The 27,662-nt window shown below is 47.5% G+C and overlaps 1 long non-coding RNA gene and 1 pseudogene across 2 annotated transcripts; both read left to right on the forward strand.

Moving 5' to 3' along the window:
* Positions 1-643: 643 nt before the first annotated feature.
* Positions 644-1,108, forward strand: LOC127932410 (uncharacterized). Of its 2 annotated transcripts, none has more exons than XR_008145163.1 (2): positions 644-683; positions 845-1,108. It is a non-coding gene; the product is annotated as an uncharacterized LOC127932410 (long non-coding RNA). The 2 variants fall into 2 exon arrangements; XR_008145164.1 differs by lacking the exon at positions 644-683 and adding an exon at positions 739-778.
* A 5,752-nt stretch (positions 1,109-6,860) lies between these two features.
* Positions 6,861-26,165, forward strand: LOC118375597 (aspartate aminotransferase, cytoplasmic-like; annotated as a pseudogene).
* Positions 26,166-27,662: the final 1,497 nt, after the last annotated feature.

Raw genomic sequence — 27,662 nt, forward strand, 5'->3', positions numbered from 1 at the left:
GGAGAGAGGAAGAGTAAAGGAGAGAGAGGGGGGAAAAGAGAGGAAGAGTAAAGGAGAGGGGGGAGAAAGAGAGGAAGAGTAAAGGAGAGAGAGGGGGGAAAGAGAGGAAGAGTAAAGGAGAGAGGGGGGGAAGAGGAAGAGTAAAGGAGAGGAAGAGTAAAGGAGAGAGGGGGGGGAAGAGAGGAAGAGTAAAGGAGAGAGGGGGGGGGAAAGAGAGGAAGAGTAAAGGAGAGAGAGGGGAAAAGAGAGGAAGAGTAAAGGAGAGAGGGAGAAAGAGAGGAAGAAAAGAGGAAGAGAAAAGAGAAAGGAGAGGGGAAAAGAGAGGAAGAGTAAAGGAGAGAGAGGGGGAAAGAGAGGAAGAGTAAAGGAGAGGGGGGGAGAAAGAGAGGAAGAGTAAAGGAGAGGGGGGGAGAAAGAGAGGAAGAGTAAAGGAGAGGGGGGGAAAGAGAGGAAGAGATGCAGCACACCTGCATGTTGACATGAAGACCACTAAGAGGGAAACAAGTTTTAAGTTTTAATGTCACATGCACAAGTACAGTGAAGGGGGATAAAAGAGGGATACTAAAGGATGTAAGATGGGGGAAAGGGGATACTAAAGAGATGTAAGGTATGTATGTAAGGGATACTAAAGTGAAGAGGTAGGTATGTATAGGGGTAAGGGGATACTAAAGTGATGTAGGTAGGTATGTAGGGGTATGTATAGGGGACAGGGAGTACAGCTAAAGTGATGTAGGTAGGTATGTATAGGGGTAAGGGGATACTAAAGTGATGTAGGTAGGTATGTATGTAGGGGTAAGGGGAAGTGAAAGTGATGTAGGTAGGGGATACTAAAGTGATGGGGTAGGTATGTATAGGGGTAAGGGGACGAGGCATCAGGATATATGATAAACAGAGTAGCAGCAGCTTATATGGTAGTGGATGTGTAGAGTCAGTATAAATGTATGAGAGTATAAATGTATGAGAGTATAAATGTATGGTAGTGGATGTGTAGAGTCAGTATAAATGTATGGGAGTGGATGTGTAGAGTCAGTATAAATGTATGGGAGTGGATGTGTAGAGTCAGTATAAATGTATGGGAGTGGATGTGTAGAGTCAGTATAAATGTATGGGAGTGGATGTGTAGAGTCAGTATAAATGTATGGGAGTGGATGTGTAGAGTCAGTATAAATGTATGGTAGTGGATGTGTAGAGTCAGTATAAATGTATGGGAGTGGATGTGTAGAGTCAGTATAAATGTATGGGAGTGGATGTGTAGAGTCAGTATAAATGTATAAAGTGGATGTGTAGAGTCAGTATAAATGTATGGTAGTGGATGTGTAGAGTCAGTATAAATGTATGGGAGTGGATGTGTAGAGTCAGTATAAATGTATGGGAGTGGATGTGTAGAGTCAGTATAAATGTATGGGAGTGGATGTGTAGAGTCAGTATAAATGTATGGGAGTGGATGTGTAGAGTCAGTATAAATGTATGGGAGTGGATGTGTAGAGTCAGTATAAATGTATGAGAGTATAAATGTATGAGAGTATAAATGTATGGTAGTGGATGTGTAGAGTCAGTATAAATGTATGGGAGTGGATGTGTAGAGTCAGTATAAATGTATGGGAGTGGATGTGTAGAGTCAGTATAAATGTATGGGAGTGGATGTGTAGAGTCAGTATAAATGTATGGGAGTGGATGTGTAGAGTCAGTATAAATGTATGGGAGTGGATGTGTAGAGTCAGTATAAATGTATGGTAGTGGATGTGTAGAGTCAGTATAAATGTATGGGAGTGGATGTGTAGAGTCAGTATAAATGTATGGGAGTGGATGTGTAGAGTCAGTATAAATGTATGGGAGTGGATGTGTAGAGTCAGTATAAATGTATGGGAGTGGATGTGTAGAGTCAGTATAAATGTATGGGAGTGGATGTGTAGAGTCAGTATAAATGTATGGGAGTGGATGTGTAGAGTCAGTATAAATGTATGGGAGTGGATGTGTAGAGTCAGTATAAATGTATGGGAGTGGATGTGTAGAGTCAGTATAAATGTATGGAGTCAGTATAAATGTATGGGAGTGGATGTGTAGAGTCAGTATAAATGTATGGGAGTGGATGTGTAGAGTCAGTATAAATGTATGGGAGTGGATGTGTAGAGTCAGTATAAATGTATGGGAGTGGATGTGTAGAGTCAGTATAAATGTATGGGAGTGGATGTGTAGAGTCAGTATAAATGTATGGGAGTGGATGTGTAGAGTCAGTATAAATGTATGGGAGTGGATGTGTAGAGTCAGTATAAATGTATGGGAGTGGATGTGTAGAGTCAGTATAAATGTATGGGAGTGGATGTGTAGAGTCAGTATAAATGTATGGGAGTGGATGTGTAGAGTCAGTATAAATGTATGGGAGTGGATGTGTAGAGTCAGTATAAATGTATGGGAGTGGATGTGTAGAGTCAGTATAAATGTATGGGAGTGGATGTGTAGAGTCAGTATAAATGTATGGGAGTGGATGTGTAGAGTCAGTATAAATGTATGGGAGTGGATGTGTAGAGTCAGTATAAATGTATGGGAGTGGATGTGTAGAGTCAGTATAAATGTATGGGAGTGGATGTGTAGAGTCAGTATAAATGTATGGGAGTGGATGTGTAGAGTCAGTATAAATGTATGGGAGTGGATGTGTGGAGAGTCAGTATAAATGTATGGGAGTGGATGTGTAGAGTCAGTATAAATGTATGGGAGTGGATGTGTAGAGTCAGTATAAATGTATGGGAGTGGATGTGTAGAGTCAGTATAAATGTATGGGAGTGGATGTGTAGAGTCAGTATAAATGTATGGGAGTGGATGTGTAGAGTCAGTATAAATGTATGGGAGTGGATGTGTAGAGTCAGTATAAATGTATGGGAGTGGATGTGTAGAGTCAGTATAAATGTATGGGAGTGGATGTGTAGAGTCAGTATAAATGTATGGGAGTGGATGTGTAGAGTCAGTATAAATGTATGGGAGTGGATGTGTAGAGTCAGTATAAATGTATGGGAGTGGATGTGTAGAGTCAGTATAAATGTATGGGAGTGGATGTGTAGAGTCAGTATAAATGTATGGGAGTGGATGTGTAGAGTCAGTATAAATGTATGGGAGTGGATGTGTAGAGTCAGTATAAATGTATGGGAGTGGATGTGTAGAGTCAGTATAAATGTATGGGAGTGGATGTGTAGAGTCAGTATAAATGTATGGGAGTGGATGTGTAGAGTCAGTATAAATGTATGGGAGTGGATGTGTAGAGTCAGTATAAATGTATGGGAGTGGATGTGTAGAGTCAGTATAAATGTATGGGAGTGGATGTGTAGAGTCAGTATAAATGTATGGGAGTGGATGTGTAGAGTCAGTATAAATGTATGGGAGTGGATGTGTAGAGTCAGTATAAATGTATGGGAGTGGATGTGTAGAGTCAGTATAAATGTATGGGAGTGGATGTGTAGAGTCAGTATAAATGTATGGGAGTGGATGTGTAGAGTCAGTATAAATGTATGGGAGTGGATGTGTAGAGTCAGTATAAATGTATGGGAGTGGATGTGTAGAGTCAGTATAAATGTATGGGAGTGGATGTGTAGAGTCAGTATAAATGTATGGGAGTGGATGTGTAGAGTCAGTATAAATGTATGGGAGTGGATGTGTAGAGTCAGTATAAATGTATGGTAGTGGATGTGTAGAGTCAGTATAAATGTATGGGAGTGGATGTGTAGAGTCAGTATAAATGTATGGGAGTGGATGTGTAGAGTCAGTATAAATGTATGGGAGTGGATGTGTAGAGTCAGTATAAATGTATGGTAGTGGGTGTGTAGAGTCAGTATAAATGTATGGGAGTGGATGTGTAGAGTCAGTATAAATGTATGGGAGTGGATGTGTAGAGTCAGTATAAATGTATGGGAGTGGATGTGTAGAGTCAGTATAAATGTATGGGAGTGGATGTGTAGAGTCAGTATAAATGTATGGTAGTGGATGTGTAGAGTCAGTATAAATGTATGGGAGTGGATGTGTAGAGTCAGTATAAATGTATGGTAGTGGATGTGTAGAGTCAGTATAAATGTATGGGAGTGGATGTGTAGAGTCAGTATAAATGTATGGGAGTGGATGTGTAGAGTTATTCATTCTAAGAGCCAGTCAATTCCAAGTTATTCATTCTAAGAGCCAGTCAAGTCCAAGTTATTCATTCTAAGAGCCAGTCAATTCCAAGTTATTCCCTGCCTGTGCCATTAAACCCCTACAACTCATCCAGAACGCCGCAGCCCGTCTGGTGTTCAACCTTCCCAAGTTCTCTCACGTCACCCCGCTCCTCCGCTCTCTCCACTGGCTTCCAGTTGAAGCTCGCATCCGCTACAAGACCATGGTGCTTGCCTCACGGAGCTGTGAGGGAACGGCACCTCAGTACCTCCAGGCTCTGATCAGGCCCTACACCCAAACAAGGGCACTGCGTTCATCCACCTCTGGCCTGCTCGCCTCCCTACCACTGAGGAAGTACAGTTCCCGCTCAGCCCAGTCAAAACTGTTCGCTGCTCTGGCCCCCAATGGTGGAACAAACTCCCTCACGACGCCAGGACAGCGGAGTCAATCACCACCTTCCGGAGACACCTGAAACCCCACCTCTTTAAGGAATACCTAGGATAGGATAAGTAATCCTTCTCACCCCCCTTAAAAGGTTTAGATGCACTATTGTAAAGTGGCTGTTCCACTGGATGTCATAAGGTGAATGCACCAATTTGTAAGTCGCTCTGGATAAGAGCGTCTGCTAAATGACTTAAATGTAAATGTAATTCTAAGAGCCAGTCAAGTCCAAGTTATTCATTCTCAGAGCCAGTCAAGTCCAAGTTATTCATTCTAAGAGCCAGTCAAGCCCAAGTTATTCATTCTAAGAGCCAGTCAAGCCCAAGTTATTCATTCTAAGAGCCAGTCAAGTCCAAGTTATTCATTCTAAGAGCCAGTCAAGTCCAAGTTATTCATTCTAAGAGCCAGTCAAGCCCAAGTTATTCATTCTAAGAGCCAGTCAAGTCCAAGTTATTCATTCTAAGAGCCAGTCAAATGTTATTCATTCTAAGAGTCCAGTCAAATGTTGGGATTCATTCTAAGAGCCAGTCAAATGTATTATTCATTCTAAGAGCCAGTCAAGTCCAAGTTATTCATTCTAAGAGCCAGTCAAGTCCAAGTTATTTATTCTAAGAGTCAAGTCAATTTATTCCAAATTCTAAGAGCCAGTCAAGTCCAAGTTATTCATTCTAAGAGCCAGTCAAGTCCAAGTTATTCATTCTAAGAGCCAGTCAAGTCCAAGTTATTCATTCTAAGAGCCAGTCAAGCCCAAGTTATTCATTCTAAGAGCCAGTCAAGTCCAAGTTATTCATTCTAAGAGCCAGTCAAGCCCAAGTTATTCATTCTAAGAGCCAGTCAAGTCCAAGTTATTCATTCTAAGAGCCAGTCAATTCCACGTTATTCATTCTAAGAGCCAGTCAAGTCCAAGTTATTCATTCTAAGAGCCAGTCAAGTCCAAGTTATTCATTCTAAGAGCCAGTCAAGTCCAAGTTATTCATTCTAAGAGCCAGTCAAGTCCAAGTTATTCATACTAAGAGCCAGTCAAGTCCAAGTTATTTATTCTAAGAGCCAGTCAATTCCAAGTTATTCATTCAAAGAGTCAGTCAAGTTATATAAATGATATCAGGGGTGGCAGCGTAGCCTAGTGGTTAGAGTGTTGGACTAGTGACTGGAAGGTTGTAAGTTCAAACCCCTGAGCTGACAAGGTACAAATCTGTTGTTCTGCCCCTGAACAGGCAGTTAACCCACTGTTCCTAGGCTATCATTGAAAATAAGAATTTGTTCTTAACTGACTTGCCTAGTTAAATAAAGGTAAAATAAATAAATAAAGTTGTACATTCTAAGAGCCAGTCAAGTTGAATTCAGTAATAAGATTTTTCAGGTCAAGTAAACAAAAATCTATACATGCAATGACTTGTTCAACTTACAAGTCTGTGTCTACTTATTGAGGCTACCAGACAACCCGTTTATTTTGTCTACAACACATTTTGATTATGTAATAATGAATTTGAACAACATATTCCAAATGCAAGCTTCATAATTAAATGATCAATTTCAAGCTAATTGTACATACCAAAAGACCAGTAGGTCTATTGTTGCTTCATGCCCCGTTGCTGGTGAGCTTGCAAAGTAAACCGTTAATATTCTTGGTCACCAAACTATTTTTTGAGCTGCATATTTATTAAATGCAAAGACAGGGTTGGGAAACCCTGGGATAAAATGACAGCATATCTTGCTTTGCTAGCTAAGGCTGACATCTAGTGGCGCAAAGAGTAATTGCATATGTTTAATAGCCCGTAATCAAACATTCAGAACTATGTTTACTCATGATGCTATTTATTTTGATGTAATTGAATCTTTATGAATCTATTCATAATCTCCTGTATAGTCACTTGCAGACAGTGTCTAATTTGCTCTCGGGACTAAAGGCACAATTATGATATTTTCCTAAAATGTCAGATACAATACGTTTGATAAGTACAGTAGCTAAAATATATATCAACATACAGGATGTAAAATGATATCCAGTTGCTTTGATATCACCTATTCAAACAACCGAATCATTTCCATGTGCACAGCCATACAGCGGCACTAGCCCTTGACCTTTCAGTTGCTTGGCTCTCATTGGCTGTCTCGCTGTCCCGGTCAGTATTCCATGCTATCTCATTGGTCATTGGGTTGACGCCCGTTCCAGACATTGGTTCCAGTTTGCCCCGTAGACCTCCGTTCCGCCAGAAAGAATAAGCACAACTAGAAGTCTGAGTAAAATGGACCCCCCTTTCAATACAACATAACGTACAGTGCAATAAATGATATGAGAACACACACAAAACAATTGTTGACCGTTTAGGCTTTGCACTGTCTCTTTATTTTGACCCGGAAGTACTTAGTTATTCTTTCCTGCTTCACAGTGGTACCTTGTAGCGCTTTGAAGGTGAAGCTCAATCGCCTATCTCACCGCTGCAGCCTACCGGCGAGGTACTGATAAAGAACGACTCTCTCCCCTCTGTACCGGGACCCGTTATAATCATGTCTATATTCGCCGAAGTACCTCAAGCCCCTCCAGTGGCCGTTTTTAAACTGACTGCCGATTTCAGAGAGGACACTCACGCGCAGAAGGTGAATTTGGGAGTCGGAGGTAAGCGAGAGAAACTCCAACAAGCTATGCTAACTTACGTTTAGAATGTGCAACACAGACGGGTAAACTGCTTGGACCACTGGCACTAGTTTGAGTAGCATGACATTAGAATGCTTGCCAACTAACACGGCTTTGACCTTCCTCGTTAGCATGCAGGCTAACAGACTAGTCGAAGTTTGACAGGAAGTGCAACTAGACTGCCGCATATATCAGCCATAGTTTTCTGCTAATACAGGGGCATCTAGCGAGTATATATCATGAAAGCATTTATAAAACGCTGTTCATTCTGGAGTTTGACATTTGGTGGACACTGGAAAGCAATGTGACCTCATGATTGATTCTACGAGAACCCGTGCGGTCCATACAGAACAGATCAGGCAGTCCGCAATAGAAGTGTATTATAAACTGTTAACTTATCACCAGTCGTAGGGTGACACACCTTCCAAAAGGTCTAGGTCTGTGGTCATTCCTAAACATTGGAGATGAGGTCTGAATACCATTGCCATAGAATTAGGAATTGGATCTCTATAACCAGTGGGCTCTGTAGCTGGTGGAAAGAAAATGATTGCTGGATGCAGTACAGAACAGATAGTTATGCATGTGTTGGGTTTGGAATAGATCACACTGCCTCCACTACTAGGTTATATTGTCATCACTTCCATTCCATTCATCAGTCTTCCAATGCCAAGGCTGTAGGGAATACATGATTGTATCTTCTCACTCACTGTTTCAACCTGTTCCCCAAACCACGCTCTGTTAAATTCACAACGACAGACACAGACAGGTGAACAATGGTTCTGACTAGAGGGAGAACAGCAGGACTCATGGACTAGATTCTACACCGGGACCACTGTTTTTCTTGAGCCGATGGTCATTTGATGACAGCAAATTTACGGCAAGAAGCCCAAACAGATATAATATTTGACTAGAACATAATCACATATTTTCATATGATCACATGTTGTGAGTGGGAATACTTTGGAACAGATTTCCAAAATCATTTGGAGCCGCGGGCCAAATTCGGCCAGTTGGGGAACCTAGGAGTACAGCTATGAAGGGAAGTGACTTTTTCATAGCAGGTAAGGAGAATTTACTCAGCAGGGTGGGAAAATGTATGTGGCCGGTTACAAGACTTAGGTTAAGGTTAGGAAAAGGGATGGGGTTAGCTCAACCTGCTAGGAAAAGGGATGGGGTTAGCTCAACCTGCTAGGAAAAGGGATGGGGGATTTAGCTCAACCTGCTAGGAAAAGGGATGGGGTTAGCTCAACCTGCTAGGGAAAAGGGATGGGGTTAGCTCAACCTGCTAGGGAAAGGGATGGGGTTAGCTCAACCTGCTAGGGAAAGGGATGGGGTTAGCTCAACCTGCTAGGGAAAGGGATGGGGTTAGCTCAACCTGCTAGGAAAGGGATGGGGTTAGCTCAACCTGCTAGGAAATGGGATGGGGTTAGCTCAACCTGCTAGGGAAAGGGATGGGGTTAGCTCAGCCTGCTAGGGAAAGGGATGGGGTTAGCCAACCTGCTAGGGAAAGGGATGGGGTTAGCTCAACCTGCTAGGAAAAGGGATGGGGTTAGCTCAACCTGCTAGGGAAAGGGATGGGGTTAGCTCAACCTGCTAGGGAAAGGGATGGGGTTAGCTCAACCTGCTAGGGAAAAGGGATGGGGTTAGCTCAACCTGCTAGGGAAATGGATGGGGTTAGCTCAACCTGCTAGGGAAAGGGATGGGGTTAGCTCAACCTGCTAGGGAAAAGGGATGGGGTTAGCTCAACCTGCTAGGGAAATGGGATGGGGTTAGCTCAACCTGCTAGGGAAATGGGATGGGGTTAGCTCAACCTGCTAGGGAAAAGGGATGGGGTTAGCTCAACCTGCTAGGGAAATGGATGGGGTTAGCTCAACCTGCTAGGGAAAAGGGATGGGGTTAGCTCAACCTGCTAGGGAAAGGGATGGGGTTAGCTCAACCTGCTAGGGGAAAGGGATGGGGGGGTTAGCTCAACCTGCTAGGGAAAGGGATGGGGTTAGCTCAACCTGCTAGGGAAAAGGGATGGGGTTAGCTCAACCTGCTAGGGAAAGGATGGGGTTAGCTCAACCTGCTAGGGAAAGGGATGGGGTTAGCTCAACCTGCTAGGGAAAGGGATGGGGTTAGCTCAACCTGCTAGGGAAAGGGATGGGGTTAGCTCAACCTGCTAGGAAAAGGGATGGGGTTAGCTCAACCTGCTATGGGGTTAAACCTGGGATGGGGTTAGCTCAACCTGCTAGGAAAAGGGATGGGGTTAGCTCAACCTGCTAGGAAAAGGGATGGGGTTAGCTCAACCTGCTAGGGAAAAGGGATGGGGTTAGCTCAACCTGCTAGGAAAATGGATGGGGTTAGCTCAACCTGCTAGGGAAAAGGGATGGGGTTAGCTCAACCTGCTAGGGAAAAGGGATGGGGTTAGCTCAACCTGCTAGGAAAAGGGATGGGGTTAGCTCAACCTGCTAGGGAAAAGGGATGGGGTTAGCTCAACCTGCTAGGGAAATGGATGGGGTTAGCTCAACCTGCTAGGGAAATGGGATGGGGTTAGCTCAACCTGCTAGGGAAATGGGATGGGGTTAGCTCAACCTGCTAGGGAAATGGATGGGGTTAGCTCAACCTGCTAGGGAAATGGGATGGGGTTAGCTCAACCTGCTAGGGGGATGGGGTTAGCTCAAATGGGATGGGGTTAGCTCAACCTGCTAGGGAAATGGATGGGGTTAGCTCAACCTGCTCGGGAAAAGGGATGGGGTTAGCTCAACCTGCTAGGGAAAAGGGATGGGGTTAGCTCAACCTGCTAGGGAAATGGATGGGGTTAGCTCAACCTGCTAGGGAAATGGATGGGGTTAGCTCAACCTGCTAGGGAAATGGATGGGGTTAGCTCAACCTGCCAAGAAAAGTCACTTCCGGTCGTACTCCCTCGGTAGTAGCTACAGAACCCAGAGCCAAGTGCCTCATAACACCACACAGGACTGGGAAAATATTGACTGGTTGTTGTTGGCAGTGAGAGACTTATTCTCGTAGAAACAGGGTGTGTTGAGGAACTGTTATAAAACATCTAGTTGGGCTTGTTTTGTGACCTTGATGAATCAGTATTTGGTATTAATGAACTGCAGGAAGGGGGAAAAACAACAAAGAAAATTAGCTTCTAACCCGCGAGCCTACATGTCTGTAGTTTCCCCTTAGACTAGACCAGGGCCTGGTGTAGGCCAGCCAGCTAGTCTACATGTCTGTAGTTTCCCCTTAGACTAGACCAGGGCCTGGTGTAGGCCAGCCAGCTAGGCTACATGTCTGTAGTTTCCCCTTAGACTAGACCAGGGCCTGGTGTAGGCCAGCCAGCTAGGCTACATGTCTGTAGTTTCCCCTTAGACTAGACCAGGGCCTGGTGTAGGCCAGCCAGCTAGCCTACATGTCTGTAGTTTCCCCTTAGACTAGACCAGGGCCTGGTGTAGGCCAGCCAGCTAGGCTACATGTCTGTAGTTTCCCCTTAGACTAGACCAGGGCCTGGTGTAGGCCAGCCAGCTAGTCTACATGTCTGTAGTTTCCCCTTAGACTAGACCAGGGCCTGGTGTAGGCCAGCCAGCTAGGCTACATGTCTGTAGTTTCCCCTTAGACTAGACCAGGGCCTGGTGTAGGCCAGCCAGCTAGGCTACATGTCTGTAGTTTCCCCTTAGACTAGACCAGGGCCTGGTGTAGGCCAGCCAGCTAGGCTACATGTCTGTAGTTTCCCCTTAGACTAGACCAGGGCCTGGTGTAGGCCAGCCAGCTAGGCTACATGTCTGTAGTTTCCCCTTAGACTAGACCAGGGCCTGGTGTAGGCCAGCCAGCTAGGCTACATGTCTGTAGTTTCCCCTTAGACTAGACCAGGGCCTGGTGTAGGCCAGCCAGCTAGGCCTACATGTCTGTAGTTTCCCTTAGACTAGACCAGGGCCTGGTGTAGGCCAGCCAGCTAGGCTACATGTCTGTAGTTTCCCCTTAGACTAGACCAGGGCCTGGTGTAGGCCAGCCAGCTAGGCTACATGTCTGTAGTTTCATTAGACTAGACCAGGGCCTGGTGTAGGCCAGCCAGCTAGGCACATGTCTGTAGTTTCACCTGCTAGACCAGGGCCTGGTGTAGGCCAGCCAGCTAGTCTAGCTATTTGTTGTGAACTTTGGTAACTGAATATCAACGGCTGTACGCCCTCTACGGTAGAGCACACGGCCTGGACAGGAAAGGAGAGACATTGAAAGGCTTTCCTTAGACGTACACAGCACACGTCACACACACGGATTGTGCACACACACACACACACACACACACACACTTCTTCAGGCCAGGGTGACCTCCAGCAGAGCAGGGTGTGACAGCAGACTGCATGAAGTGAACATTCTGCTGCACTATGGCTGTGTTGCAGCCTGCTAGTGGTCATTATGAAAGGTTGTTTTGGTATCAACCATTAACATTTTTAAATAGGCTCATTATAACTAGGCTATTGTACTCTGTAATGCTTGTTTGTCTCACCAGCCTACAGTAAATGACTGCCTGGTGCCTGCTATTGGTCCTGCCCACGCAGGCAGGCTGACAGACATGTACAGTGTGTATTATAAAACATTTTTATTTTTAACTGGGCAAGGGCCAGTTAAGGTACAAATTGTTATTGTTATTTCCTGTAAATGGGATGAGTGATGCCAAACTGAAACCCGGGTGACTTAGGCCGCTGGGCCAGTTGTGTGCCGCTGTGTACAGATGGTACTCCCAATCATGTCCCTTTTTGATACAGCCTGGAATACAGTAACCAGGGTCTGTAGTCTCTCTCCTCTAGCACTGAGATGCAGTGCCTTAGGCCGCTGGGCCACTCTGGAGCCCTGTGTACAGATGGTGTACAGATGCTGTATAGATGACTGTCTACCGTGGGTCCTGTCTAGATAGTTGGATACAGTATATAATGTCTCCTCTCTCTCCTCAGCCTACCGTACAGATGACTGTCTACCGTGGGTCCTGTCTAGATAGTTAGATACAGTATATAACTCCTGTCTCCTCTCTCTCTCTCCTCAGCCTACCGTACAGATGACTGTCTACCGTGGGTCCTGTCTAGATAGTTAGATACAGTATATAATGTCTCTCTCTCTCCTCAGCCTACCGTACAGATGACTGTCTACCGTGGGTCCTGTCTAGATAGTTAGATACAGTATATAATGTCTCCTCTCTCTCTCTCTCTCAGCCTACCGTACAGATGACTGTCTACCGTGGGTCCTGTCTAGATAGTTAGATACAGTATATAATGTCTCCTCTCTCTCTCTCTCAGCCTACCGTACAGATGACTGTCTACCGTGGGTCCTGTCTAGATAGTTAGATACAGTATATAATGTCTCCTCTCTCTCTCTCTCTCCTCAGCCTACCGTACAGATGACTGTCTACCATGGGTCCTGTCTAGATAGTTAGATACAGTATATAATGTCTCCTCTCTCTCTCCTCAGCCTACCGTACAGATGACTGTCTACCGTGGGTCCTGTCTAGATAGTTAGATACAGTATATAATGTCTCCTCTCTCTCTCTCTCCTCAGCCTACCGTACAGATGACTGTCTACCATGGGTCCTGTCTAGATAGTTAGATACAGTATATAATGTCTCCTCTCTCTCTCCTCAGCCTACCGTACAGATGACTGTCTACCATGGGTCCTGTCTAGATAGTTAGATACAGTATATAATGTCTCCTCTCTCTCTCTCTCCTCAGCCTACCGTACAGATGACTGTCTACCGTGGGTCCTGTCTAGATAGTTAGATACAGTATATAATGTCTCCTCTCTCTCTCCTCAGCCTACCGTACAGATGACTGTCTACCGTCTGGTCCTGTCTAGATAGTTAGATACAGTATATAATGTCTCCTCTCTCTCTCTCTCCTCAGCCTACCGTACAGATGACTGTCTACCGTGGGTCCTGTCTAGATAGTTAGATACAGTATATAATGTCTCCTCTCTCTCTCTCTCTCTCAGCCTACCGTACAGATGACTGTCTACCGTGGGTCCTGTCTAGATAGTTAGATACAGTATATAATGTCTCTCTCTCTCTCTCTCCTCAGCCTACCGTACAGATGACTGTCTACCGTGGGTCCTGTCTAGATAGTTAGATACAGTATATAATGTCTCCTCTCTCTCTCAGCCTCCCTACCACACAGATGACTGTCTACCGTGGGTCCTGTCTAGATAGTTAGATACCGTATATAATGTCTCCTCTCTCTCTCCTCAGCCTACCATACAGATGACTGTCTACCGTGGGTCCTGTCTAGATAGTTAGATACAGTATATAATGTCTCCTCTCTCTCTCTCCTCAGCCTACCGTACAGATGACTGTCTACCGTGGGTCCTGTCTAGATAGTTAGATACAGTATATAATGTCTCCTCTCTCTCTCTCTCTCTCTCTCCTCAGCCTACCGTACAGATGACTGTCTACCGTGGGTCCTGTCTAGATAGTTAGATACAGTATATAATGTCTCCTCTCTCTCCTCAGCCTACCGTACAGATGACTGTCTACCGTGGGTCCTGTCTAGATAGTTAGATACAGTATATAACAGATATGTCTCCTCTCTCTCTCTCTCCTCAGCCTACCGTACAGATGACTGTCTACCGTGGGTCCTGCCTAGATAGTTAGATACAGTATATAATGTCTCCTCTCTCTCTCTCTCTCAGCCTACCGTACAGATGACTGTCTACCGTGGGTCCTGTCTAGATAGTTAGATACAGTATATAATGTCTCCTCTCTCTCTCTCTCAGCCTACCGTACAGATGACTGTCTACCGTGGGTCCTGTCTAGATAGTTAGATACAGTATATAATGTCTCCTCTCTCTCCTCTCAGCCTACCGTACAGATGACTGTCTACCGTGGGTCCTGTCTAGATAGTTAGATACAGTATATAATGTCTCCTCTCTCTCTCTCTCTCTCAGCCTACCGTACAGATGACTGTCTACCGTGGGTCCTGTCTAGATAGTTAGATACAGTATATAATGTCTCCTCTCTCTCTCTCTCAGCCTACCGTACAGATGACTGTCTACCGTGGGTCCTGTCTAGATAGTTAGATACAGTATATAATGTCTCCTCTCTCTCTCTCCTCAGCCTACCATACAGATGACTGTCAGCCTGTCTAGATAGTTAGATACAGTATATAATGTCTCCTCTGTCTAGATAGTTGGATACAGTCTCTCTCTCTCAGCCTACCGTACAGATGACTGTCTACCGTGGGTCCTGTCTAGATAGTTAGATACAGTATATAATGTCTCCTCTCTCTCTCTCTCTCCTCAGCCTACCGTACAGATGACTGTCTACCGTGGGTCCTGTCTAGATAGTTAGATACAGTATATAATGTCTCCTCTCTCTCTCTCTCCTCAGCCTACCGTACAGATGACTGTCTACCATGGGTCCTGTCTAGATAGTTAGATACAGTATATAATGTCTCCTCTCTCTCTCCTCAGCCTACCGTACAGATGACTGTCTACCATGGGTCCTGTCTAGATAGTTAGATACAGTATATAATGTCTCCTCTCTCTCTCTCTCCTCAGCCTACCGTACAGATGACTGTCTACCGTGGGTCCTGTCTAGATAGTTAGATACAGTATATAATGTCTCCTCTCTCTCTCCTCAGCCTACCGTACAGATGACTGTCTACCGTGGGTCCTGCCCGTAGTGAAGAAGGTAGAGCAGATGATAGTGGAGGACAACAGTCTGAACCACGAGTATCTTCCCATCCTGGGTCTCCCTGAGCTCCGCTCTGCTGCCTCCAAGGTGGCCCTGGGAGATGACAGCCCCGCCATCAAGGACGGGAGGGTAGGTAGGAGGGAGGGACACATGTATATACATAGACACATACCAGAGTTGGGCAGAATTGAATTGAGAATGCCTCATAAATTCCCATAGAATTATTGAATTGAAGTTGTTAGGAGAATACAGAATTACAATTTTTACTTAAAGGAAATAGAATTGAGTGAAATTGTATTAATTTCAAATGGCTCTTCTATTCTACATTGGGTCTAGTCTGTACAAGTATATATCTTGTGCCTGAAACATCAAACATGTTGTTATATACATGCATATAAAACAATCCATTTTCAGGACAAAATCTTGAAATGCATGATGAAAGAAAACAAAACCTGTATGTGAATATTCAAAGTTATTGTATTTAATCACTTACATTTAGTTAAATATGGGGGAAATACTACATTTCCCAGCATTAGTTCAACACTCAAGTTGAACCTGAGGCCTTCAAAAAGAAGCCAATGAAATGGTTGGTGGAAATATAATGGGCTCTTCTAAGCACTACGTGTTATGCACGTGAGTGAGGACCCAAAAGCGGTTTAACAGATAGTCTTTTAATGTCAAATCACAGGGAAGACATAGATCCTCTTCAGATGTATAAAAATGGCAAAATAGACAACCCGCAGAGGGGCAACAAAGAATAATAAAGTCCCTCTGAATATTACAGAAGAGTCCCCTTCTTGCAGCAGAGGACAGTAGCTGGGTTAGAGTCCCCTTCTTAGCAGCCGAGGATAATAGCTGGGTGAGCGGCGACAGACTGCTGGTCTCTCTGGGTAGGCGCGGGTCGTAGAGGACAGAGGTACCTGATCACATGTAGCATCAGAAGAACAGGTAGATTCCGACAGGACAAGGGTGAAGCAAACAAGACTATAGTTTGGTTCTGGCATGAGAAACTCAAACGAGAATCTGACAAAGACAGAAGCAGGAACAGAGAGAGAAATAGAGACCTAATCAGAGGGAAAAAGGGAACAGGTGGGAAAAGGGTGAACGAGGTAGTTAGAGAAGATGAGGAACAGCTGGGGGATGGAAAGGAAGAGAAGGTAACCTAATACGACCAGCAGAGGGAGACTGAGTGAAGAGAAAGAACAGGAACAAGACATAATATGACAATACATGACACTACGGTTAAAAGAGTTGATGAACATTGTTTCCAGGGAAATGTGATGTATTATTTGGTATCTGGAAGTGTGACCTGTCAGATTCAATATAACTCGTTCCATGACTCAGTTGAATCTCTTGGAATTGCACTGAATTAAATTCTACTTCCTGTAACTCAAATTCTACATCGTGGGGTGGAAGTCAACATAAACACACACACATCCTGGGGGATGAGTAGTAGGACTGGGAAACACACACACATCCTGGGGGATGAGTAGTAGGACTGGGAAACACACACACACATCCTGGGGGATGAGTAGTAGGACTGGGAAACACACACATCCTGGGGGATGAGTAGTAGGACTGGGAAACACACACACATCCTGGGGGATGAGTAGTAGGACTGGGAAACACACACACATCCTGGGGGATGAGTAGTAGGACTGGGAAACACACACACATCCTGGGGGATGAGTAGTAGGACTGGGAAACACACACACACATCCTGGGGGATGAGTAGTAGGACTGGGAAACACACACACATCCTGGGGGATGAGTAGTAGGACTGGGAAACACACACACATCCTGGGGGATGAGTAGTAGGACTGGGAAACACACACACACATCCTGGGGGATGAGTAGTAGGACTGGGAAACACACACACATCCTGGGGGATGAGTAGTAGGACTGGGAAACACACACACATCCTGGGGGATGAGTAGTAGGACTGGGAAACACACACACACATCCTGGGGGATGAGTAGTAGGACTGGGAAACACACACACACATCCTGGGGGATGAGTAGTAGGACTGGGAAACACACACACACATCCTGGGGGATGAGTAGTAGGACTGGGAAACACACACACACATCCTGGGGGATGAGTAGTAGGACTGGGAAACACACACACATCCTGGGGGATGAGTAGTAGGACTGGGAAACACACACACACATCCTGGGGGATGAGTAGTAGGACTGGGAAACACACACACACATCCTGGGGGATGAGTAGTAGGACTGGGAAACACACACACATCCTGGGGGATGAGTAGTAGGACTGGGAAACACACACACATCCTGGGGGATGAGTAGTAGGACTGGGAAACACACACACACATCCTGGGGGATGAGTAGTAGGACTGGGAAACACACACACACATCCTGGGGGATGAGTAGTAGGACTGGGAAACACACACACACATCCTGGGGGATGAGTAGTAGGACTTTACAAACACACACACACATCCTGGGGGATGAGTAGTAGGACTGGGAAACACACACACATCCTGGGGGATGAGTAGTAGGACTGGGAAACACACACACACATCCTGGGGGATGAGTAGTAGGACTGGGAAACACACACACATCCTGGGGGATGAGTAGTAGGACTGGGAAACACACACACACATCCTGGGGGATGAGTAGTAGGACTGGGAAACACACACACATCCTGGGGGATGAGTAGTAGGACTGGGAAACACACACACACATCCTGGGGGATGAGTAGTAGGACTGGGACATCCTGGGGGATGAGTAGTAGGACTGGGAAACACACACACATCCTGGGGGATGAGTAGTAGGACTGAGAAACACACACACATCCTGGGGGATGAGTAGTAGGACTGGGAAACACACACAGTCTTCTGCCTTGCCCTGCCCAAATGTTGACGTTTTCTCTCTCTTTCCAGGTGGGAGCGGTCCAGGCGTTGGGAGGTACCGGTGCGTTGAGGATCGGGGCGGAGTTCTTGAGGCGCTGGTACAACGGCACCAACAACACGGCCACGCCCGTCTACGTCTCCGCGCCAACCTGGGGTCAGTGGGCAGGGCTACAACCAACTAATTTACATGGAATTGATTTAGCCAGGGAGTCCTGGGTTCCGTAGAGCCAATAAGGACTGCTTTAGACAACAAGATAACCGTAGAGCCAATAAGGACTGTTTAGACAACAAGATAACCGTAGAGCCAATAAGGACTGTTTAGACAACAAGATAACCGTAGAGCCAATAAGGACTGTTTAGACAACAAGATAACCGTAGAGCCAATAAGGACTGTTTAGACAACAAGATAACCGTAGGGCCAATAAGGACTGTTTAGACAACAAGATAACCGTAGAGCCAATAAGGACTGTTTAGACAACAAGATAACCGTAGAGCCAATAAGGACTGTTTAGACAACAAGATAACCGTAGAGCCAATAAGGACTGTTTAGACAACAAGATAACCGTAGAGCCAATAAGGACTGTTTAGACAACAAGATAACCGTAGAGCCAATAAGGACTGTTTAGACAACAAGATAACCGTAGAGCCAATAAGGACTGTTTAGACAACAAGATAACCGTAGAGCCAATAAGGACTGTTTAGACAACAAGATAACCGTAGGGCCAATAAGGACTGTTTAGACAACAAGATAACCGTAGGGCCAATAAGGACTGTTTAGACAACAAGATAACCGTAGAGCCAATAAGGACTGTTTAGACAACAAGATAACCGTAGAGCCAATAAGGACTGTTTAGACAACAAGATAACCGTAGAGCCAATAAGGACTGTTTAGACAACAAGATAACCGTAGAGCCAATAAGGACTGTTTAGACAACAAGATAACCGTAGAGCCAATAAGGACTGTTTAGACAACAAGATAACCGTAGAGCCAATAAGGACTGTTTAGACAACAAGATAACCGTAGAGCCAATAAGGACTGTTTAGACAACAAGATAACCGTAGAGCCAATAAGGACTGTTTAGACAACAAGATAACCGTAGAGCCAATAAGGACTGTTTAGACAACAAGATAACCGTAGAGCCAATAAGGACTGTTTAGACAACAAGATAACCGTAGAGCCAATAAGGACTGTTTAGACAACAAGATAACCGTAGAGCCAATAAGGACTGTTTAGACAACAAGATAACCGTAGAGCCAATAAGGACTGTTTAGACAACAAGATAACCGTAGAGCCAATAAGGACTGTTTAGACAACAAGATAACCGTAGAGCCAATAAGGACTGTTTAGACAACAAGATAACCGTAGAGCCAATAAGGACTGTTTAGACAACAAGATAACCGTAGAGCCAATAAGGACTGTTTAGACAACAAGATAACCGTAGAGCCAATAAGGACTGTTTAGACAACAAGATAACCGTAGAGCCAATAAGGACTGTTTAGACGACAAGATAACCGTAGAGCCAATAAGGACTGTTTAGACAACAAGATAACCGTAGAGCCAATAAGGACTGCTTAGACAACAAGATAACCGTAGAGCCAATAAGGACTGTTTAGACAACAAGATAACCGTAGGGCCAATAAGGACTGTTTAGACGACAAGTTAACCGTAGAGCCAATAAGGACGGTTTAGACGACAAGATAACTGAGACACAGCAGCAGACACACAGCCCAATCAACATATTCTACTTCTATTGAGTCCATCATCCCCTTAAGAGCACAAACATACTGAACAAATACCTTCTTCTCCACCACCTCACCATCTTCTTCTTCTCCTTCTTTCTCCTTCTGCTTCTCTCGCCCTATAGAGAACCACAATGCAGTGTTTTCTGATGCTGGGTTTAAAGACATCCGCCCCTACCACTACTGGGACGGAGAAAAGAAAGGCCTGGGGCGTGACCGGTATAATGGATGACCTGGAGGTGAGAGGGGGATGGAGGGGTAGGGATGGAGGAGGGGTAGGGATGGAGGGAGGGAGGGGGATAGGGATGGGAGGAGGGGGAGGGGTATGGGATGGATGGAGGGAGTAGGGATGGATGGAGGGAGGGGGGTGGATGGAGGGAGGATGTAGGGATGGATGGAGGGAGGGAGGGAGGGGAGGGGAGGGATGGAGGGATGGAGGAGGGAGGGATGGAGGGGGGATGGATGGAGGGAGGGATGGATGGAGGGATGGATGGATGGAGGGAGGGAGGGGGTAGGGATGGAGGGAGGGAGGGGATGGATGGATGGAGGGAGGGAGGGAGGGAGGGGATGGAGGGAGGGGGGGTAGGGATGGATGAGGAGGGAGGGAGGGAGGGATGGGGAGGGGGATAGGGATGGGAGGGAGGGGGGAGGGGATGGAGGGAGGGAGGGAGGGATGGAGGGAGGAGTAGGGATGGATGGAGGGGGGGGGAGGGGTAGGGTTGGAGGGATTGAGTTAGAGGACATCATGGGATTTAGTCTAGGGAAGCTATAGAGATCGGTTAATATTTCAGTTTTGTTTTCAGTTGTGTATCAAAACAGGTAATGAGTAATCTGGACTGATAACACCCTGCAAACTGTTTTGCCAGGGGCCCCATTTCATGGATGACAAAACAACCAGTAGGGAGGGATAACACCCTGGAAAATCATTTTCATGAGATTATGAAGGGAGACATTCTTTCAAATGCACATCCCTAATCCTGGATAATGATGTGGGTGTGTGTTATTTTGTCAGAATGCTCCAGAACATTCTATCTTTGTGCTCCATGCCTGTGCCCACAACCCCACGGGGACAGACCCCACACCTGACGAATGGAAGACGATCTCTGATGGTCATGAAGGTGAGACAGGGGAGGGAGCAGGAGGGTATTCACTAGGAACCAAACGGAACCAAACGGGTAGGGACCTACCTGAGTCTGTTCAATACAAACTCTAGTTTTCAATGGAAAAGGTTTTCCATTTGGATGAAATTGTTTCTGTTCTGGACGACAGTCTGAGACTAATGAATAATCCCCAGGAGAACAGACGTCTCATAATCCCAACCATTATCAATCAGGCTCATTTATATTTGGGGTTAACGTTTTGTTTTTCCTTTCTTCCCTCTCAATTCAATTCTCTCTTTTCCCTTCTCCCTCCTCTCTCTGTGTCCCTTCTCCTCCCTCCTGTGTCTCTCTCTGTGTCCCTTCTCCTCCCTCCTCTCTCTGTGTCCCTTCTCCCTCCCTCCTCTCTCTGTGTCCCTTCTCCCTCCCTCCTCTCTCTGTGTCCCTTCTCCCTCCCTCCTCTCTCTGTGTCCCTTCTCCCTCCCTCCTCTCTCTGTGTCCCTTCTCCCTCCCTCCTCTCTCTGTGTCCCTTCTCCCTCCCTCCTCTCTCTGTGTCCCTTCTCCCTCCCTCCTCTCTCTGTGTCCCTTCTCCCTCCCTCCTCTCTCTGTGTCCCTTCTCCCTCCCTCCTCTCTCTGTGTCCCTTCTCCCTCCCTCCTCTCTCTGTGTCCCTTCTCCCTCCCTCCTCTCTCTGTGTCCCTTCTCCCTCCCTCCTCTCTCTGTGTCCCTTCTCCCTCCCTCCTCTCTCTGTGGATGGGAGGCCTCCCTCCTCTCTCTGTGTCCCTTCTCCCTCCCTCCTCTCTCTGTGTCCCTTCTCCCTCCCTCCTCTCTCTGTGTCCCTTCTCCCTCCCTCCTCTCTCTGTGTCCCTTCTCCCCTTCTCCCTCCTCTCTCTGTGTCCCTTCTCCCTCCCTCCTGGATGGAGTCCCTTCTCCCTCCCTCCTCTCTCTCTGTGTCCCTGAGAGGGTCCTCTCTGTGTTCATTATCCTCCCTCCTCTCTCTCTGTGTCCCTTCTCCTCCCTCCTCTCTCTGTGTTCATTCTCCCTTTGGGGGTGGCCCTTCTCCTCCCTCCTCTCTCTGTGGCCCTTCTCCTCCCTCCTCTCTCTGAGGGAGGGGTAGGGAGGATCTCTCTGTGGCCCTTCTCCCTCCCTCCTCTCTCTGTGATTCTCCCTCCCTCCTCTCTCTGTGTTCCCTCTCCTGCCTCCTCTCTCTGTGTCCCTTCTCCCTCCCTCCTCTCTCTGTGTCCCTTCTCCCTCCCTCCTCTCTCTGTGTCCCTTCTCCCTGCCTCCTCTCTCTGTGTCCCTTCTCCCTGCCTCCTCTCTCTCTGTGTCCCTTCCCTCCCTCCCTCCTCTCTCTCTGTGTCCCTTCTCCCTCCCTCCTCTCTCTCTGTGTCCCTTCTCCCTCCCTCCTCTCTCTGTGTCCCTTCTCCCTCCCTCCTCTCTCTCTGTGTTTCTCCCTCCCTCCTCTCTCTCTGTGTCCCTTCTCCCTCCCTCCTCTCTCTCTGTGTCCCTTCTCCCTCCCTCCTCTCCCTTTCTGTGTCCCTTCTCCCTCCCTCCTCTCTCTCTGTGTCCCTTCTCCCTCCCTCCTCTGTGTCTCAAACTGTGTCCCTTCTCCCTCCCTCCTCTCTCTCTGTCTCCCTTCTCCCTCCCTCCTCTCTCTCTCTGTGTCCCTTCTCCCTCCCTCCTCTCTCTTTGTCCCTTCTCCCTCCCTCCTCTCTCTCTCTGTGTCCCTTCTCCCTCCCTCCTCTCTCTCTCTGTGTCCCTTCTCCCTCCCTCCTCTCTCTGTGTCCCTCTCCTCCCTCCTCTCTCTGTCCCTTCTCCCTCCCTCCTCTCTTCTGTGTCCCTTCTCCCTCCCTCCTCTCTCTCTCTGTGTCCCTTCTCCTCCCTCCTCTCTCTCTGTGTCCCTTCTCCCTCCCTCCTCTCTCTCTCTGTGTCCCTTCTCCCTCCCTCCTCTCTCTCTCTGTGTCCCTTCTCCCTCCCTCCTCTCTCTCTTGTGTCCCTTCTCCTGTCCCCTCAACTCTCTGTGTCCCTTCTCCCTCCCTCCTCTCTCTCTCTGTGTCCCTTCTCCCTCCCTCTCTCTCTCATGTGTCCCTTCTCCCTCCCCCTCCTCCCTCTCTCTCTGTGTCCCTTCTCCCTCCCTCCTCTCTCTCTCCCTTCTCCCTGTCCCTTCTCCCTCTCCTCCCTCTCTCTCTCTGTGTCCCTTCTCCCTCCCTCCTCTCTCTCTCTCTGTGTCCCTTCTCCCTCCCTCTCCCTCCCTCCTCTCTCTCTGTGTCTCTCTCTCTCTCTGTCCCTCCCTTCTCCCTGTGTCCCTCCTCTCTCCCTCTCTCTCTGTGTCCCTTCTCCCTCCCTCCTCTCCCTCTCTCTCTGTGTCCCTTCTCCCTCCCTCCTCTCTCTCTCTCTGTGTCCCTTCTCCCTCCCTCCTCTCTCTCTCTCTGTGTCCCTTCTCCCTCCCTCCTCTCCTCTCTCTGTGTCCCTTCTCCCTCCCTTCCTCTCTCTCTCTCTGTGTCCCTTCTCCCTCCCTCCCTCCTCTCTCTCTCTCTGTGTCCCTTCTCCCTCCCTCCCTCTCTCTCTCTCTCTCTCTGTCCCTTCCCTCCCTCCCTCCTCCCTCTCTGTGTCCCTTCTCCCTCCCTCCTCTCTCTCTCTCTGTGTCCCTTCTCCCCCTCCCTCCTCTCTCTCTCTGTGTCCCTTCTCCCTCCCTCCTCTCTCTCTCTCTGTGTCCCTTCTCCCTCCCTCCCTCCTCTCTCTCTCTGTGTCCCTTCTCCCTCCCTCCTCTCTCTGTGTGTCCCTTCTCCCTCCCTCCTCTCTCTCTGTGTCCCTTCTCCCTCCTCCCTCCTCTCTCTGTGTCCCTTCTCCCTCCCTCCTCTCCTCTCTCTCCTCTGTGTCCCTTCTCCCTCCCTCCTCTCTCTGTGTCCCTTCTCCCTCCCTCCTCTCTCTCTCTGTGTCCCTTCTCCCTCCCTCCTCTCTCTCTCTGTGTCCCTTCTCCCTCCCTCCTCTCTCTCTCTGTGTCCCTTCTCCCTCCCTCCTCTCTCTCTCTGTGTCCCTTCTCCCTCCCTCCTCTCTCTCTCTGTGTCCCTTCTCCCTCCCTCCTCTCTCTCTCTGTGTCCCTTCTCCCTCCCTCCTCTCTCTCTCTGTGTCCCTTCTCCCTCCCTCCTCTCTCTCTCTGTGTCCCTTCTCCCTCCCTCCTCTCTCTCTGTGTGTCCCTTCTCCCTCCCTCCTCTCTCTCTCTGTGTCCCTTCTCCCTCCCTCTCTCTCTCTGTGTTAATCTCTGTCCCTTCTCCCTTCTCCCTCCCTCCTCTCTCTGTGTCCCTTCTCCCTCCCTCCTCTCTCTGTCCCTTCTCCCTCCCTCCTCTCTCTGTGTCCCTTCTCCCTCCCTCCTCTCTCTGTGTCCCTTCTCCCTTCTCCTGCCTCCTCTCTCTGTGTCCCTTCTCCCTCCCTCCTCTCTCTGTGTCCCTTCTCCCTCCCTCCTCTCTCTGTGTCCCTTCTCCCTCCTCCCTCTCTGTGTCCCTTCTCCCTCCCTCCTCTCTCTCTCTGTGTCCCTTCTCCCTCCCTCCTCTCTCTCTGTGTCCCTTCTCCCTCCCTCCTCTCTCTCTCTCTGTGTCCCTTCTCCCTCCCTCCTCTCTCTCTCTCTGTGTCCCTTCTCCCTCCCTCCTCTCTCTCTCTCTGTGTCCCTTCTCCCTCCCTCCTCTCTCTCTCTCTGTGTCCCTTCTCCCTCCCTCCTCTCTCTCTCTCTGTGTCCCTTCTCCCTCCCTCCTCTCTCTCTCTCTCTCTCTCTGTGTCCCTTCTCCCTCCCTCCTCTCTCTCTCTGTGTCCCTTCTCCCTCCCTCCTCCCTCTCTCTGTGTCCCTCCTCCTCCTCTCTCTCTCTCTGTGTCCCTTCTCCCTGCCTCCTCTCTCTCTGTGTCCCTTCTCCCTCCCTCCTCTCTCTCTCTGTGTCCCTTCTCCCTCCCTCTCTCTGTCTCTCTGTGTCCCTTCTCCCTCCCTCCTCCTCTCTCTGTGTCCCTTCTCCCCCTCCTCTCCTCTCTCTCTCTCTGTGTCCCTTCCCTCCCTCCCTCCTCTCTCTCTGTGTCCCTTCTCCCTCCCTCTCTCTCTTTCTAGACTGTGTCCCTTCTCCCTCCCTCTCTCTCTTTCTGTGTCCCTTCTCCCTCCCCTCCTCTCTCTCTCTGTGTCCCTTCTCCCTCCTCTCTCCTCTCTCTCTCTCTGTGTCCCTTCTCCCTCCCTCCTCTCTCTCTCTCTGTGTCCCTTCTCCCTCCCTCCTCTCTCTCTCTCTGTGTCCCTTCTCCCTCCCTCCTCTCTCTCTGTGTCCCTTCTCCCTCCCTCCTCTCTCTCTCTGTCCCTTCTCCCTCCCTCCTCTCTCTCTCTGTGTCCCTTCTCCCTCCCTCCTCTCTCTCTCTCTCTGTGTCCCTTCTCCCTCCCTCCTCTCTCTTCTCCTCTCTCTCTGTGTCCCTTCTCCCTCCCTCCTCTCTCTCTCTTCCTGTGTCCCTTCTCCCTCCCTCCTCTGGACTTCAATCTCTGTGTCTTCTCTTATTCCCTCTCTTCTCTGTGTCCCTTCTCCCTCCCTCCTCTCTCTCTCTCTGTGTCCCTTCTCCCTCTCCCTCCTCTCTCTCTCTGTGTCCCTTCTCCCTCCCTCCTCTCTCTCTCTCTGTGTCCCTTCTCCTCCCTCCTCTCTCTCTCTCTTTCTCCCTCCCTCCTCTCTCTCTCTCTCTCTGTGTCCTTCTCCCTCCCTCCTCTCTCTCTCTCTGTGTCCCTTCCTCCCTCCCTCCTCTCTCTCTCTCTGTGTCCCTTCTCCCTCCCTCCTCTCTCTCTCTCTGTGTCCCTTCTCCCTCCCTCCTCTCTCTCTCTCTGTGTCCCTTCTCCCTCCCTCCTCTCTCTCTCTCTGTGTCCCTTCTCCCTCCCTCCTCTCTCTCTCTCTGTGTCCCTTCTCCCTCCCTCCTCTCTCTCTCTGTGTCCCTTCTCCTTCAGAGGAGGAAGCTGTTTGTGTTCTTTGACTCAGCCTACCAGGGTTTTGCATCAGGCAGTCTGGATAAAGATGCCTGGGCCATCCGCTACTTTGTCTCTGAAGGATTTGAGCTGCTCTGTGCCCAGTCCTTCTCCAAGAACTTTGGCCTCTATAGTGAGTCTATGGACAGACGCGTGCATCGTTGTCCTCTGTGTCTCCGGTGGTAGAGCATGGTGCTTTAATAACGCCAGGATAGTGGGTTCAATTCCCGGGACCACCCATACGTAAAATGGATAAAAATGTCTGTTAAATGGCATATATTATACATAGACACCAACATGTAACACACACACACACACACACACACACAGTCTGCTGCTGTGTTCCAATGGCCACAGTTTTTGCTTACATTTTTAATCTCTGTCTCACAAACGCTCAGCCAGTCAAACACCCTCTCTGACGCTAATCCTCCATTTTGTTCCTTCCTCCTCCAGATGGCGTGTTGGTAACCTGACGGTAGTGGCCCAGGATAAAGACAACCTGGCCCGTGTTCTGTCCCAGATGGAGAAGATCGTCAGGACCACCTGGTCCAACCCTCCCTCCCAGGGGGCACGCATCGTAGCCATCACACTCAACAACCCCTTATTGATCTGTTCATAGAATTGTACGGTCAAAAATATAACCTTTTATACTCAACAACCCAATTCTCTTCACTGAATGGTACAGTCCAACAACACTCCATTCTAAGTTAACCCTGAGAGGTTCACTGAATGGTACAGTCCAAGTTTTGATAGCTGCTCCATTGTTAGACTTTAATAACTGTGCTTCCTTATTGGGGATTGTTGGACTTTAATAACTGTGCTTCCTTATTGGGGGATTGTTGGACTTTAATAACTGTGCTTCCTTATTGGGGGATTGTTGGACTTTAATAACTGTGCTTCCTTATTGGGGATTGTTGGACTTTAATAACTGTGCTTCCTTATTGGGGACTTTAATAACTGTGCTTCCTTATTGGGGATTGTTGGACTTTAATAACTGTGCTTCCTTATTGGGGATTGTTGGACTTTAATAACTGTGCTTCCTTATTGGGGATTGTTGGACTTTAATAACTGTGCTTCCTTATTGGGGATTGTTGGACTTTAATAACTGTGCTTCCTTATTGGGGGATTGTTGGACTTTAATAACTGTGCTTCCTTATTGGGGATTGTTAGACTTTAATAACTGTGCTTCCTTATTGGGGGATTGTTGGACTTTAATAACTGTGCTTCCTTATTGGGGATTGTTGGACTTTAATAACTGTGCTTCCTTATTGGGGATTGTTGGACTTTAATAACTGTGCTTCCTTATTGGGGGATTGTTAGACTTTAATAACTGTGCTTCCTTATTGGGGATTGTTGGACCTTAATAACTGTGCTTCCTTATTGGGGGATTGTTGGACTTTAATAACTGTGCTTCCTTATTGGGGATTGTTGGACTTTAATAACTGTGCTTCCTTATTGTTGTTGGACTTTAATAACTGCTTCCTTATTGGGGATTGTTGGACTTTAATAACTGTGCTTCCTTATTGGGGGATTGTTGGACTTCAATAACTGTGCTTCCTTATTGGGGGATTGTTGGACTTTAATAACTGTGCTTCCTTATTGGGGATTGTTGGACTTTAATAACTGTGCTTCCTTATTGGGGATTGTTGGACTTTAATAACTGTGCTTCCTTATTGGGGATTGTTGGACTTTAATAACTGTGCTTCCTTATTGGGGATTGTTGGACTTTAATAACTGTGCTTCCTTATTGGGGATTGTTGGACTTTAATAACTGTGCTTCCTTATTGGGGGATTGTTGGACTTTAATAACTGTGCTTCCTTATTGGGGGATTGTTGGACTTTAATAACTGTGCTTCCTTATTGGGGATTGTTGGACTTTAATAACTGTGCTTCCTTATTGGGGATTGTTGGACTTCAATAACTGTGCTTCCTTATTGGGGATTGTTGTAAGCCACGTTCTGTTGGTGGCAGATTTTTCTAAGACTGCCGTTCTCATTCAGATCAGTGATATAGAGTGTTGAAGCTGTCCCACTCCCCTGTAGGCTGTTGATGAGACCAGAAGGAACTAACCAACTAGGAAGGGTAACGTCCTGTTGATGAGACCAGCTGAAGGCTG

The sequence above is a fragment of the Oncorhynchus keta genome, chromosome 10, assembly GCF_023373465.1.
Source record: "Oncorhynchus keta strain PuntledgeMale-10-30-2019 chromosome 10, Oket_V2, whole genome shotgun sequence".
NCBI classification, from domain to species: Eukaryota; Metazoa; Chordata; class Actinopteri; order Salmoniformes; family Salmonidae; genus Oncorhynchus; species Oncorhynchus keta.